Source organism: Ambystoma mexicanum, chromosome 5p (assembly GCF_040938575.1).
Source record: "Ambystoma mexicanum isolate Mex_15411 chromosome 5p, UKY_AmexF1_1, whole genome shotgun sequence".
NCBI classification, from domain to species: Eukaryota; Metazoa; Chordata; class Amphibia; order Caudata; family Ambystomatidae; genus Ambystoma; species Ambystoma mexicanum.
This window is the reverse complement of record NC_090930.1, coordinates 768,874,773-768,891,792: the sequence shown is the minus strand read 5'-3', so window position 1 is coordinate 768,891,792 and position 17,020 is coordinate 768,874,773.

Below are 17,020 nucleotides of genomic sequence, written 5' to 3'. Positions count from 1 at the left end.
ACTCATTATCCAACTCATTTTTAAGATCAAAAAGTCCATTCAAATGTTCCTTTACTTCTTCATCTTTTATTCTACAACATGCTAATTGGTTCAAATCTAACAATCGTTGTGGCGGTAATTTCTCAAGTAACTTTTTCCATTTTCCCACCAAAAATTTCCCCATGCATTCCAACACTACCTGTCCCCCCTTGCTTCTTCTGTACCCATACAATGAGGCCAATGCTGCCGTCCCATCATTTCCTTCTATGTACATTTCTGCCTCTTGCTGTAATTCAATCTTTCTTTCTTTGCTGATCGCGCTTCGAGTTACCCGTCCAAATCCTGTTCCTTCAGCCCCGCCTCTCGCCTCCCCGGTCTCAATTTCGACTTCGGGAGGGGCGGATGGTGCTGAATCTGTCTCTGGAGCAGGAGGTGCGGATGGGACAAGTGACACAGGTGGCATCCGTGAAGGGCCTTCCTGGGTGCTGGGAAATTGTGTGTCTGCGGTCTGCGCTTGTGGGAGGGCTCGAGCTGTTGGTGCGGCTTGGGTTAATGCTTGCGTGAGGGGAAGTGCTTGGGCTTTGGGAGGGGGTATGAGAGCTACTGGTTGGGCCTGCGCAGTCACTACTGGCGTGTTTGGTTTCGATTCTGGTTTTGGGCCTCGACCCGTATTAGTTAGCAAATGTTCCATTAATTCGTCTGCTATGTGTAGTTCCCGCTGCGGGTATACTCCTTCTATGTTAATTTGCTCACGTCTCCCTTCCCTTCTTAGACTTGCCGTCCAGTCCTCCTCCTCCTTTTCTTCTGCTACCTCAACCTTCGATTTGTGCCTATGCGCATGCTTCTCTCTACTCCTAAGTCGGAGCATTGCTTCCGTCCTCCAATCTTTGACAGTCTCAAAAGCTGCGGGTTGCGCTTTTTTCCTAATCAGCCCCCTTTCTAGGTTATCTATCCTTGCAATCTCAAAACTACCATTAATCGGCCACTGATGGTCCTGTTGCTTGCTAGTTTGCCTATGCCAAATTTCACAAAATATTATCGCACCCACACCATATTTTGCATACATGTCATAAGCCGGCGTTCCCCCAGGCGGTGCACTTTGGCCATATTCCAAGGACTGTCTACCGCAGCGGAAAAGCCCCGCTAAAGTGGACAGTACTCCAGGCATGTTTTTAACCTTCCCCTTTTGTTAGCTAACCTTTACCTGGACGTTTGAATTTGCAAAATCAACACTCTACCAAAAATCAGGTTTTTGTTTGAATCGGGGAATGACTCACCTGATAAAACAAGTCGCCTGTCCTGACGCAACCTCTCCCAACGTCGTGTCTGCGCTTCTCTGGCCTCTGCCTCGTTTCGGGACTGTCGCCTCCTTTGCCCTCTGGCCCGGTACGTCGATCAGGGATCAGATGTGTGCAGATCTGCGAAGGAATCTCTCCTCACTTCTACAGGGCGCCCCGTACACCTCTTGATCCCGGCTCGATCGTCCCGTCCTCGCCGTTCTTCCGCCTTTACTCCGTTACAACGTATACGATGGGGCAAGTGGGGGAGGTTCCCTATTCGGGCGCCATCTTGAAAGGGGCCCCTAGGGGTCCCTCGCGAGATGGAAACAAGGCAATAACCATACACGAAAAGATGCGCCAGACACAAGGTTCAAATTCCCAATGCTAGGGTTTATTGCAAGCAAAAATAGTCCCAATTGGCCAACTGTGGTCTCATGCCCCGCGACATGAGTTTCCTAGACCTCGAGGGACGCAAGAGAGCGAATTACGTACATCAGTTACATATATACAAAATGCTTATCATACAATCAGCTATGTCATGTTTAACTCCCCCCTTTATTAAGTTTCTTTGAACTCGGGATGACGATGGACATTTCCGACGGGTATGACAATTATGACACTTTTGATGTCTATTCTAGTAACAATGTGCAATTAGAAAGTGCGGAGGCATCTTTTAGTTGTTGAACAGAACACAGTGGTTCTGTTCTTGGAAGCAAGCTGCACACGGGGGAAGAGTCACATTCCAAGCTTTGCTATCTATGAGATACTATTCGTGTCCTGGGAGCCGACACGCTCTAAAGGGTTTTGCGAAGGGGGGCCGTAAGAAGAGCATAATTCAAGCCTTTAGCTGCTTTATTCTAACATATTCTACCACAGTACGAGACTGGCTGGCAGCTGTGAAATTATTAAATGCCCTGCAGCTCTCCCTCAAGGCTACAGAGAGAGAACGTGGGCATTCCTTTCTGGGCTACTCATGAGGAGTTTCAACAAACTCCTCAGTCCCGCGACCTTGCCCTTTCATATTCAGACAACAATGTTGCAGAGTAAGTAGAATTCGCAAGAATTGCAAGCTGCAAAGCAGTTTAGACAGAAAGCAATGAGCAATGGTTACCAAGCAAAATGTCGATTCTTGCTACGTTTAAAATGGCCGCGTGTTGGTCAAGCATAGCAGTCTGTATTTCTATAATTCTGTGCATAAGACGGTTGGCCTTCGGCCATCAAGTTACGTCTGTCATTCAAATGAAGGGTATTCACTTTTCCAGATTTACACCATATATGGTGTAACAAGTGGGATGAGAAACAAATGATAGAAGTTGGGGACCTGTGCTATTTACTAAAATAAGTCCATGGGCTGGAAATGACACTGTATCCACTGAACAGTTGGTGGGTTATGACCTACAGAGTATAGGCGAAGTTCTAGTCCCGCCTAATGAGAGACGATCGATACACAGGGAACTCAGTATTTCCCCACCCCCAGGTACCTATATTAGGCTAGCCTCAAAGTCAGGGCTCGCATGGAGATATGGCTTGGCTGTCATTGTGGGGGGGGAGGGGGGTAGACCTTGGCTTTAGAGGTGAATACTTGTTACATAACCATGGGAATAACCCATACACAGTTAAGGAGGAAGAGAAAATAGCCCAAAGGATTTTGGAACAGGCTTTATTCCATGTTCCCCAGTATGTTGAAGGGTTATGAGAGACAAAGGGACTTGAAGGGATATCCCCACAGAGGAGATTCTGAGAGAACAACCAGAGAATGTTGCCCCACCCCTGATCTTGCTTTTCTTTTCTCAAATAACTGACCTGCCCCTTACAAAGGCCTTTAGCAGGTTGACCATGGAAGAAAGCAGGAAGAAAGCGGGCACAGCCAGGCTGGGCATTTTTCTTCCTAAAGAAGGGCTTAATGTTCCGGGTAGACTTTGAAAGAGACGGACTGCCCCCAGCTCAGTTAGTGGTTCTACTGAGCTTTACTGGGCCATCAGAGGATAGTGCTGGAGATAGCCCATTCTCATCTTATGTCAGCTCACCAAGGGTTTGGAAAAACTCAGAGTCAGGTGGTCACTAGATTCTATTGGCCCAAGGTTTTGCTGATGTTAAGAACTGTCTCGGCCTGTGACATATGCAGAAGACTGCAACGACTCCAGTTCCACATGCACCCTTACAGCCATTATCAATTATTGAGGTCCCTTTCTCTACAATAGCTACGGATATATTTAGTCCAATCGAAACATTGAAGCTAGGAAATGAGTTAATTCTATTAATTGTGGACTATGCTAGCCAATATCCTGAGGCGTTTTCCCTTTGAAATAACACCAGCCAACATTTAGTAATGGATTGCACCACTCTGTCATCACAAAGAGAGTTTCTAATGACTGATGTAATAAACAAGTATGGGTATAGACCAAAGGACCTATGTTGGAAGATGATGTTGTCAGGAGATAAAATACCAATAACTCTGTCTTTGGTGAAACTGTTAATTGTCATCCAGGACAAGCTAGCCGATGATAGATGAATTTCATTTTAAGTACTGATCTTATTTTGTTCTATTCAGTTTTTTGTACCAAAGATGAATTGTGACTAAAGGTTGTCAATTGCATAATCATTTAAGTCATGTTAACCCCTTAAGTGCCAGGCTATTATTGAAGTCTATGTAAAAAGGACGAGTATACTCGTCCTTGGTTAAATAAAAAAATAAAAAATAAAAATAACACCAGCCAACAGATCTTAAAGCATCTGCTACAGTTTCTTTCTACAGTAGGATTCCCTCAAGAATTCCTTTCTGACCAAGACACCACATTTATTTCCCATATCATGTAGGAGGTGAATGAGTTACTCCACATCAAAATGCTGCGGATGTCTTCCTGTCTTCCACAAACGGATGGATTAGTGGAAAGATTCAATCACACTCTAAAAATAATAATAGACAAACTGGTTTAAACCGACAGAAGAAACTGGGACATTATGATATCCATGAGTCTATTTGCTGTCCTTAAGACCCCTCCGGCATCACTGGGATATTCCCCTTTTAAATTACTTTCTGGAAGGAATCCTTGAGATGTATTAGACATATTCAAGGAAACATCAGAAGAGAGAGAAGAGGCCATCCCACCAATTTCACATACCCCCCAAAAATTAATTTGAGTGGTAAAGGGAAACAGTGAAGCAATATCTAGGCCAAGCCCAAGAACACAAAAAAGCAGCCTTTAATAAGCAAGCAGTGATCCGTAGGTCAATAATTCTTAGTTTTCCTTCCCACATCTGAGAACAAGATGATGTCTAAGTGGTATGAATCATATACAATCCAGAAAATAAGGCTCCACTAAACTATGTGATATCCTAACATGGCAGATGTCAGAAAACACAAATATACTACATAAACCTGCTGACAGAATGGAAGGTAGATCGTAGCGTAACAACCACAGTCACTATGGCTGACCTCCTTCATGAAACCTTGCAAAACCCGACCAATCTTGATGTTTCTGTATCAGCTTCAGGATAGATGAATTAATTAAACATTGGGTGCTGCTAAATAAATACATTTCCACACTGGACTTGGCAAAAGGTTATTGATTGACAGGTGAGTCTTAACCCAGGGGATAGAGAGAAAAACACTTTTTCCACATCCCAAGGATTATTTCAGTCTAAGGTTCTTCCCTTCGGCCTACATGGAACTCCGGCCACATTGTAACTATTAATGGATTTGATCTTGAGACCTTGAACTGCTTTCAGTGGGGCCTATGTGTACAATATAGTAGTCCACTGTAACAGCTGGACGGAGCACTTGCAACATCGATATAACATCATATAACATCACTGTTGCCCTCAGGAAAGCAGGATTAAAGACTAAACACAGAAATGCCATTTAGCCCAGTGAGCTGTTACTATCCTGGTTATTTTGACAGGAATGGCCTTATCCAACCCCAGACTGATGGAGAAAAGGGGGCGCAACAAACACCAACCACTAAACCAAAAAGAGATCTTTGAGCATTCCTGGGATTAATTGTATACTGCTGATGGCTTATTTTATTCCTAATTATTCTACCTTGGTCGCTAATCTCACCGACAAATTTACAAATTCAAAATCTCAAAAGTTGACCTGGGGTAAAGAAGAGCAAGATAACTTTGAGGGCCTAAAGCACACCCTCTGTCAGAAGCCAGTACTCAAAATGCTGGACTTTAACAAGGAATTCAGCCAACAAACCTATGCTTGTAAAGTAATCTTAGGGTGAGTACTGTCTCAAGAACCTGATGGTATTGTGCATCCCATACTATACACCAGCAGGAAGCTCTTTCCCTGAAAATGATCCTATGCCACTGTAAAGCTTAAGGTCCTGGCAATCAGGGGGCCATAATACATCTGAGATATTAACTGACGGGGATGAAGTTTAGGTTATTCACTGACCATTCATGCTTAACCTAGATGGGACTTAGAAAATACACTAACCCTAGTGGCCTACAACCCTTTTGCTTTTTGCTGGAACAAAGAATAGGAAAAGAATAAGGGAATGTGAACTTTTTGAAGCATATTACCACTGAAAACCGATGGGGAAGCCACACACTTAAGGGGAAGTGTATGTCAGTGTTCCCTCTAAGCTGTGTGCATGTGCGCTTGCCCAGCTTCTTTCTGGGTGCCGCTCAGAAGATTTTTAGCAGCGCACACAGACAATTCTCAACTATTTGAAAATATTTAATAAGGCACAAGCCACAGCAATTAATTGAAATTTGATTTCTCTTAAAATAAGCAACTAGTCTTTATATTCTGCTAATTTGCATTACACTAATATGCATGGGTGACCGTAAACACCTAAAAATCCCTAACAGCAAAATACACACATGTGGTTAAGAACTAATATAAAAAACTGGCTCCATGAACAGAAGAATCTGACCAAGATATGCCTGCACACATTAACCAAATAATGTTGCCTTCCCACCCATGACTCCTAAGCTTGATTCTACCACACTTTGGGCCTCATTACAACTCAGGCGGTAAGCGTTTTACGGCGCCGTAAACAGCGCCGACCCTTACCGCCTGAGTACGAGGTCCCTTAGCACCATGGCGGATTTAACACCTGCTTTTAGCAGGTGTTAAAATCCATGGCGCTAAGGGACCATGGAGTTAATTACGCCACCGTAATTTACGGTGGCATAATTAACGCCTTCCCCACTCCCATTATGCCCTATGGGGCAAAAATGGGAATGGGGAAGGGTAAATGGGGATTGGGGACTTACCGCCCCGCCAAGGTCGGAATGGGGCGGTAAGTCCGCCAACCACCATGGTGGTAAAGTCACGGCCCAGGCGGTAACTTACCGCCTGGGTCGTAATGAGGCCCTTTGACCTTATAACTCTAACCTCTGCCCCAGAACACATTAAGATAGTACCGGACAACCTTGACTACAACAATCTTGGCTTGGCGAAAGGTTAGCAGACGTGTACCTATGTTTGTTGTAATATGAATAACGTTCACATGCCAGAATTTCTGTTATTCATTGTGCCTCACCAAAAGCGTCACACACACGATACAATCGAAATATCGGATACTGGCCCTCATTACGACCCAGGCGTTGTACCATGGTGCTAATAGCACCATGGTCCATGCCGGTAACTTACCGACTCCGCCATGGCGGAATGGGGAATTACCGCCCCATTCCGAGGTTGGCGGGGTGGTAATTCCCCATGCCGCCATGGCCCTTCCCCATTCCCCTTTTTTGCCCAATAGGGCTCAATGGGACTGGGGAAGGCGCTAATTACGGCACCGTAAATTACGGTGCCGTAATTAGCTCCTAGGTCCCTTTGCGGTTTGGTTTTTTAACGCCTGCTAAAAGCAGGCGTTAAAGTGCCACCCGCAAAGGGACCTCGTAATCAGGCGTTAAGGGTTTAACGGCGCCGCCACCTTTTACGGCGCCGTTAACCCCTTAACGCCTGGGTTGTACTGAGGGCCACTGACTGTAAGTAAGCAGACTACCTGGATATCTAACCTTATACCATACTTCCTCTTCTTTCTACATATGTCACGCAAGTGCTTTGAAGCGGCCCCCTTGCAAGTTAACACATTATAAAACTCAAATATTAATTTGCCCTGTAAGGATTTTGAGAAGACAAATGTGATGCTCAGTATCTTCTACTTTAACATTACTAACATTACCCCATAAGTGGAGAGCAACATTGCAATATCATTTACTTTAACTACAAGGGATAATGGCTATGGACTATGCCTGGGATTACTCGTCCATAGCATTAGGGTACCGGATATTCAGACTAGAGAATGCTTTTCACACAATCTGCCTCATTTCCATGTGTTCAGATTTCCTATGGGCATAGACGGTCACAAATTATATGGTAACTCGCTGCTATGCAAAAACTGTTTCACTGAGCACTGTGTAATCCTACACAATGATATAAGGGTGGGGTATGTTGAAAACAATCTTGTATGCACTGCAAAAGAATTGCGAACATGCAGAATCATGACATTCTTAAAATGCACATAATGGCATTAAATATGCCTTGCTTGCAAAGTATTGTGGGTCTGCAAATATCCCAGTGAGTGTTTACTGCTATAATCCCTCACTTTTTACAGTGCTCCATCAAGTATTGGCGGCTAGCACAGTAGCCGGGGAAGGGTATGGGTGGAAGAGTACAGGTCATCACTCCTTGCGGGTGATGAACAAAGCAGCAAATTAAAAAAAAACAAGACATTTTTTTCCACAGTATACTGAAGGAAATGTGTTGCTTGTTTGCTAAAGCATAGGAAATTCTAGTACCCGTCTAAACAACAGCACCTTCTTTTTATTTCTATGATCAGCTGCTGAGGGCTTTTCAATATAACCATGTGCTCTATATCGTCTCTAGCATCTCCCTCCATCTTATTTAACCTACAAAGAATTACAGAAGAGAAGGGACTCCATCTGTTGTATCTCTTCAGATTTGATGCCATTAACTTAAAAGCCATATGTATGTGATTTTCTAACACAGAGATCCATAATAAACCTCAATAAAGCTCTTCTTTAATTTGTTTAGGCTCTGGTGGAGAAGGGTGGGCAAAACTATAGACTAGATTAGGTTCCCCGTCATTTCACTTTCTATGTCAGGGTAACAAGCAAGGCTCTAATCAGATTTTGCTCCATACTTGGAGACAAATGATTTTTTATGGGAGTAAAAAAGGTATTACCTTTGCCAATAGGAAAACTTTCTGCTTATTAAAAGATGTTCTTCCCCATAAAATTCCTGTTGAGATCAGGCATTAATATTATTATAGTTCCTTCCTATTCCACTCCTCTACTGGTCACTAATTTGAAAACTATCAGTGCGGCTTTGTGGGTTGAAGCAACAAAATGTACATTGTTTCTCGTTTTTGTTGGGCACATTTTCATTTTTAGGGAGTAAACATTGATGGTGTATATGTCTCTTAGCTGTAAGGCTGGTGTTAACACTACCCAAAGGACAACGTAATGTGGAAAGTAAGCAGAGACCCAGGAATATTTGATCATCATATTCTGAGGTGCAGTTATTCTGATGCAATTATCATCCTTACACAAATTATGTTCTCCTGCCCCTTGAATTACTTCATTAAAGTCGCACTTGAACTCCTATCAGCATGTTTTTTTGACACATTGCTTTTAATTGCCATTAATCCATCGGCAAATGTTGTATTCTGTATGAATTTCTTGACAGCCACATCAGTTTATGACAAGAGATATTTGGGTTTTGTAGTACATGAGTGATTTTCCAGTGGCATAAAAAGTTTGCAAGGTACTGTGGCAGATTTTGAAGTCTTGGACTGGTTAATGAGATTTCTGTTTAATCACAAATGACATATTCTATTTGTTCACTAAACACACATGCTCACAAAGTGGCTTACCTCATTAGTTGCGCACATGGAAAATAATGTGCGCACAACAGCAAACCAGTTCCACACATCGAGAAAAATAATTAGAGGGAACATTGGTGTATGTAGTAGTTTGTCATTTATGCGGTGCCTTTATCCACCTAGTATGTCCTCAATGTGCTTGTGGTGGAATGCCTTAGAGGACCGAAGTCCAAGGTCTGGGAAAATTGTAAGAATGATTAGAATGTGTGTATGCTTTTGGACAAGATAGGCAGTTAGGTGGGAAGGGTGAACTCCAGTAAGATACCCATGAATGTTAGGTTTGCGGATGGGTGCTGAGGTGGATAGGAGCGTGTGCTATCTGCAAGAGACTCGTTATGTGCCCAGCTAAAATTATTTTTGTCATAGGTTGCCCATGCAGATGCATGTGGTAGATAGCCGTGCCTGTGTCATATGTCCACCTGTGTGCATACGTACCTTGAAGCTCAGTTGGAGTTTTGTATTTGATGCAGCTGTGTGATCAAATTGTCTACATAGTAAACAGGTTACCCTCATAGATATTCTATGCACAATAGGCAGGCTATCCTAATACATCCTCGAAGTGCAATAGACAGGCTACCCTCATCAATCTTCTAAGTGCAACAACAGGCTAAGTGCAATGCACAGGCCATCTTAACACATCTTCTCAATGTAAAAGACAGGTTAATTGTCCCAGAAAATTGAAAGAGCAAAGTCCATCAGTCCGGTCACATCTCTCTATGCCCATTGACTTACCCTACCAAATGTTACAAGAGCCAAAGAAGGGGGTGAGCTTCCCAACTGTAGCAGCTAACCGATGGAATGGTCTCCCCCTAGTTTGGAGAGCAGAGAACTCCTACTGGTCCTTCCACAAGGCCCGAAAAACGTGGCTGTTTGTCTAACGGACCCCTTCCTTCACCTGTCATTAAAAAGCTGACTATTGCAGTTTTGTTATCTACACTGACTGTTTCTTTGTCTGCATGTTCCTGGAGTGCTCATACACTGCCGGGGGAAGATTATGTATCATGTAACTGGTTCGCAACAGCTCCCGTGTGCCTCAGGGTTTGGGTGCCTTACAAATGAAATAAATAAATAAATAACTCAGAAATCCTGAGTGCAATTTCAAAGCGTACATCTTCTATGTGCAATTCATTGGCTATCCTCTTCAATTTCCAAGAGCAATAGACAGGCTAACATCATGAATATTCTAGATGCAATACCAGGCTAAGTGAAACAGACAGGCTATCCTAATACATCTTGTAAGTGCAATAGACAGGCTACCCTCAGTAATCTTTAGGTGAAATGCCAAGGCTTCCTGCATATATCTTCTATGTTATGTTATGTTATGTTACTTGGCATGTGTATAGTGCCTTATGTGTCATTGGTATGACCTCAAAGCGCTGGTAGGTTGAACGCCCTCGGGAACCGTAGTTCAAGGCAGTAGAGAGAGAGAGAGTGTTGTATGGTGCATGTGCTTCATGTGCAATACACTGGGCAACTCATAGATCTTCTGATTGCAATAGACAGCCTACAATCATATTTCTTCTTAGTGTAATAGTCAGGCTACCCTAATAGATGAAATACACTGCCCACCCCTAAATTCCATATAAGTGCAGTACATTGCCCACCCCCAAATTTCATCTAAGTGCAACACATTGCCCGAACCTGAATTCCATCTAAGTGAAATACATTACCTGCCCCCAAAGGCATCTAGGTGCAACACATTGCCACCCACAAATTCCATCCATGTCCAGTACATTGCCGACCACCAAATTCCATCTAAGTGCAATACATGGCCCACAACCAAATTTCATCTGAGTGCAACACATTGCTCAACCCCAAATTCCATATTATTGTCACATTGCTTGCCCCCAAAATTGACCTAGGTGCAACACATTGCCTACCCCTAAATTCCACCTAGATCCAGCACATTGCCCACACCAACATTCCATGTAGTTGCAACACATTGCCCATCCCCAAATTTCATCTAATTTGCACATTGCCTGCCCCCAGAATTCATCTAGGTGAAACACATTGTCCAACCTCAAATTCCAACTAAGTGCAACACATTGTACATCCCCAAATTCCATCTAATTTGCACATTGCCTGCCCCCAAAATGTGTCTAGGTGCAACACATTGTCCACCCCCAAATTCCTTCTAAGTGCAAGGCATTTCCAGCCCGAATTCCATCTAATTGCAACCCATTGCCTGCCCACAAAATGTGTCTTAGTGAGACACATTGCCTGCAGAATGGCTATTTAGAGGGCACAAGAAGATTTAACACAGTTGCATCCTAGAGCACAGCATGGTGAACACATCAGCTGTTCACCAGTGCACAGAGGAGAACATCACACTGTTAGGAGCGGATTATAGTAATGTGTGAATAAGAGTGGCATGGATTTCCCAGAGCACAGTAATGGATGTGCTCCCAACCCATAACACCTTACCTGAGTTGTTGTTGTAGGATGTTCCATCAGGCGTCCATGGGGGAAAGGGGCAAACAGAATGAGAGCTGACCAAAAAGGAGCTGCCCTGTGCCTCTGGCCTTTAGCCAGCTGCCGGGTAAGGCTGCCCTAGAGCCCTCCATAAAGGGGGCTGCTTCCTTGATGGAGCTGCCAATCGATGATGCAGGTGGGCGCAAGTGGGACGGGGTAGGACAGGGGGAGAGTGGTAGGAAGGAGATAATGGGAGCAGGCACAATTAAGTAAATATTGAGTCCGGGAAATGAATAATAAAATAAATACTGGCGGCAGGCAGGGAATTAAATAAATAAATATGGATGGCAGGCAGGAAATTAAATGAATAACTGCAGCGAGTGTGGAATTAAACAAATATACGGGGCCACCTACCACACTGCGGGTGCAAGGGGAGAAAGGAGAGAGCGCAACCCACTTCCACAGGCCTGAGGTAGCAAAGAATACCTCAGACTCAATGCTTGTTTTTAAATTACCTTCCTTGATGGAGCAGCCAATTGCTCGCCTGGGTGGGTGGGCGTGGGGCGGGGAAGGTTAGGGGAGGGAGTTGGGGGATGGAGACCATTGGAGCAGGCAAATGTATTTAATAATGGGGGCAGGAAATAAATAAATAGATATGGGTGGCAGGTGGGTAATTAAATAAATGACTATAAGCGGCTGGTGGGAAATTAAATAACTGGGTGGGCTGAAAGTGAAATAGATACAGGCAGGGGTCACTTATGACAATGCTGGTTCAAGGGGTAAAAGGAGAGTTCACATCCCGCTTCCACAGGCCTGAGGTAGCCTATGATGTGACAAATTGAGAGTATTTGCCCCTTCTCTCCAGGGGCAGCACCCCTTTTGAGGCTAGGGAGGTGAGCCAACTCCACAAGTCCCTCCCTAGGGGTCTGGGCAAGTGGGACCTCGCTGGGATTGACTCCCTCTTAGGGGGCAAGGACTCTCATTCCAACAAGGAACTACCTGTGCAAGCCACCTTATCTCCATATATCGAACTGCCTCCAGTAATGAATAACGTGCCCTCCGTTTGTTTGGCCCCAGACAATGCCAAATCAACCACGACACCTGGATGAAAAGGGAATATCCCTTTAAGAGCATACCTGTATGTAAGAAGGACTAGTGGATCAGAGAAGAGGAGAGAGAGCCATTCACAGGGGAAGCCTCTGACATAACAAAACCTTGGAGGCGCAGAGCAGACTGGAGCCGCTGAGCCCACAGCAATCTGAGAAGCAGAGAATGCCAGAGCGAGATGCCTGAGATATGCCAACCAGATCAGTGTAAAACCTGCTTTAAGGACAGAGCGTGGAGGAGCATCCAATGCGGTGGAGTGACCACAGAAGTACCATGGTGGGCCTTTGGCCGGTCTAACTATGCTGATACCAGTAGAAACAGGAGACCTGAAATCTCCCGCCAGTATCTATTCGCCAAGCATGGCAACCTAGAGAGATGCAAAGAGCATAACTGTTGTGAAACACGGAGCAGAGAGACAAGGAATTGAGGAAGCATACTCGGGTGAGTACCAAATCCCGAAACACCACCAACGATGAACAAAGGTACAAGCCTGGAATGGAGAATGGGTAAGTTGTGAAAACTACAATATTGATGTAGGGATATTGAACATCAGACCTATGTGTAGTTGGCAGGAGCTACAGGAGCTCATAAACAAGACGCTGCGAACCAGAAGGGAACATCTTAATGAGCTTATTTCTAGAGAGTGACATTTGTATACATAATATACATATACACCAAGCGAACACTGAAGTACACCCTTGAGATAGATGGCTGAAGGGAATCAGCCAGGAGAGAAAAATTATTTTGGCAAACTTTAGTTATTAGGATTAGTGGTAGATCAGGTAGATTCGATTTTGGCAGAGGACATTTTGAATTTGCACTTCCTGATGACAGGTACTCCCAGGATCTCCAACCTCATCTCTCTTCCTTGCCTAATACACAACACCTGCTCCTCTGCCGAAGCTCCTATCACCGTTTCATTTGGTCTCTGGAATGCACTATCCCTCTGCCACAAGTCTTTCTTCATCACTAACTATGTCGATTGGTGTCACCCTCGACTTTACAAGCAACTCTCACTCTAACAATGCTATCTTCTCCCGTTCTCTAAGACCTGTTGGGAAGGGTGGTGGTGTGGGGTTCATTATCAATAAGATCCATAACACTGCAATTCAACAGCCGTTTGACAACAGCAGTTCTTCTTTTGAATATGCCACTATTCAACTCCTCCCTCCTACTCAAGTCATTGTTCTGGACCTCGATTCACCAGCTTGTCTGCCCAACTCATTCTTCCCCAATCCAATCTGACCCTTCGCCTTGAGTCATCCTTGAGTCATTTCCTACCAACATTTCCATTGGCATGCTGGGGAGAGTTTAACCTTCCCAAGCACTCTACAAACATCTACCTTGAACTTAATTGTTCAAAACCTTCTTAACCTACCTTTCCTCTGTCTTGTAGTTATATTCCCCTTCACTTACTCCATCATGGTCACATCCCTACCACAGCTGTCTTTACCGCCTACCTGCACTTCAAAATATCTAATGTTGTTTGCCCTTAATCTTAATATATGCATGTTCACGCATGTATTGTCCCCGGTGACTCTTCCATTTATTCCCCTCCACAACCTGGCCGGAATGTCACTCAAACTCACTCCATTGTAAGAACCTCACTGCTTCCCATCATTTCTGATTTCCTATCTATTGTACATTCTTTTGTGATCAAAAGAGCATTGTTCCTCCTTGTATGTAAGATAAATGAATCCCTCCTAGCTGACCACTACCTTTACTTCCTTCCCAACCAGCCTACCCACTTTGATGGGAACTCTCTTGACATAGTGTTCATATCTAATTCATTCTCCTATTCTGATTCTGATTCTATTCTCTAATCTCCATTGAGCTCTCTCGCTCTCATCACTCCATTGTTTACTTTAACATCTCTGTCATTACACCTTCTACTCTTCATCTCCCTGCTTCAATGTCTAAGAGACAGGCCTCTCTTGTCCAGTAAGTTGATGATGTGAGGACCTCGCTCCTGTCTCTTTCAACTATTCATGCATCTTTCATTGGCCGTGCTCTTTGTGACTTTCATGATCCAGTTATGACTCAATTTTACCAGCACTATTCTGCTCACACATTTATATCATAAAATCCATGCAACGTGTATCACAATAAAAAGCATGCAAATAGTCCATAATGGATAGATTATTTGTCATGTCTCATCAAACAGATAGGTTTGCCAACATTGTTCTGCTAAATCATGCTGGGTGCAAATTGTTTGTAACTGCTAAAGTTGGGTAAGGCCTGTACGCTGATTCAAAGAATACCAAGGCATCAAGGGAATGTGATAACCAAGTCTGCATTACATAATGTGAAATAAACATTTTCCGCGCTTTGAGGTACTGCTTATCAGCAGAAAGTCGCTTCCAGCTTGCTCAACATTTTTTACAAAAAAATAAGCATTTATTTGAGGCAATTTTATTAAAATAGCTTTTTTAATACATACAATAGGGAGGATATTCAACCCGAACATAAGAAAAAACGTTTTCTTCCATGGAAAGGAATGGTTTTCTCAGCCAGGAAACGTATGGTTCAAAAACCCAGCTAGACTTGAGTGTTAAATAATTTAGGGTCACAGCCCCATCAGCATTATTCATGGATGGATTATTTATCAAGGAAAAGTCCCAATGGTTACTAATGAGCTGTTTTTAATTTTGGGTTAACTAATTACAACTGTCATTACCAGTAGAAAGGCCCCCTATCTTTTCAAAGCTCATTTAATTGTACCTTACCTCTTCTATTGAATGTGCACCCATCAACCCTTATTGCACTCCTATCAACCTGTTTGGTCCCCAAACTGTGAAATAATTTGTGTCAAATACTTGCCTTTTGCCCTATGACCTCATTTACCTCTCTCTCCGCTGGACTGATCCCTGCCACCATTAAATCTGCAACTGTTTTAGCCCTATTGAAGTAACCCTCTTCAGTCCTAAAAGTCCCAGAAAACTATTGCTCAGTTTCGATCCTTCTACATTGTTCAAAAGCCCTTTAGCAGGTGGTCTTTAAACAGATGACTAATGAACTTGAGGATAATGGACATGGAGATCCACTTACCTTTGGCTTTCACAGTAAACACTTGACCATGCCTCCAACTTTCTCTCTAATGGTCACCACTCCCAACTCTCTTCTATACTCATCCTTTTGAACATGTTTGCTGCTTTTGACACTGTTGACCACTCCTCCCTCCTCCTCACTCTCCAGGACCTTGTGTTTTTCACTTCTGCTCTTTCCTGGGTCGCCTCCTACCTGGAAGGTTGATCCTTTAAAAGTTCTTAGAACTCATAAACCTTGGACACCGCCCCTCTCCCTGTTGGTGTTCCCCTAGGATCAGTCCTTGGACCTCTGCTATTCGCCCTTTACACATATGCCCTAGGAATATTTAACTCATTCTTTGGCCTTCACTATCACTGGTTATCTCACAATCTACCTCCTCACTTCCTAAATCCTAATACACCTAATTCTCTAATGTGGGTGGCTTTCTTTCCATTGAATGAAGGAAGGAACTTCCTTTCACACCCAATACCATTAATTACCATTAAACAAATAACTTTTCTTTTCAGAACTGTAGGTACAGTGTCATTCAAGGGAATGATAGTCCTGCTGAGAAATGGCATTACTATGTAATTAAAATTAAAGAAACTCTTCTAAAAGTTGGTGTCATTGTCCAATTAGAAGTAAAGAAGACCTGCTAATAAGGGATGATATTACCCATTGAATGCTCTGAAATTCTAAATGTGGCTACTTCATACTGCTTGAAGATGATATTAGCAAAACTTCATGCTTGGAACCTCCATGCGCGAAACCTATTTCGCTAGCAACTGTATTAATTTAAAACGCTCTCTCTGGGATTGGAATCTAATACCTAAAGTTAACACATTGACCTTGGTATCAGGTGCATTAAGAGACATAGCATTATTTTCAAAAAGTCTGATAGCGGTGGAAGGCTCATAAGCCTGGAACAGTGTTAGCCACGTGAAAGGCATATCTGAATTTGATCACCTCTACTCCTGCCCAACCGTCATCTATAAATCCTGTCTTACATAAGACTGACATTGTCAGGCATTGAGAGCACCTGCAACTTGCTAGAGAGAAGAGAGAATACACTATGTCTTACTTTTTACTCTGGCCAGCTGTGCTATCTTACCTGCCTAGGGGGCTTAAGAGGAAAGTGCATGTCCTCTGATCATGCACTCCTTTATATTTCTGCTGAGCATGTCATCCGGTGGAGGCACTGTGCCAAGTAGGGTTAAGCATCTCTTCTGAGAACAGCAGGTTCATTAGCAAAGGGTTTGGAAGTCCTACTGGGGAATTCTAGCACATTGACAATTAAAGCACAACAATCCATCTGACATGTGCCTTTTATCAGTATGGAAGATATAGTAC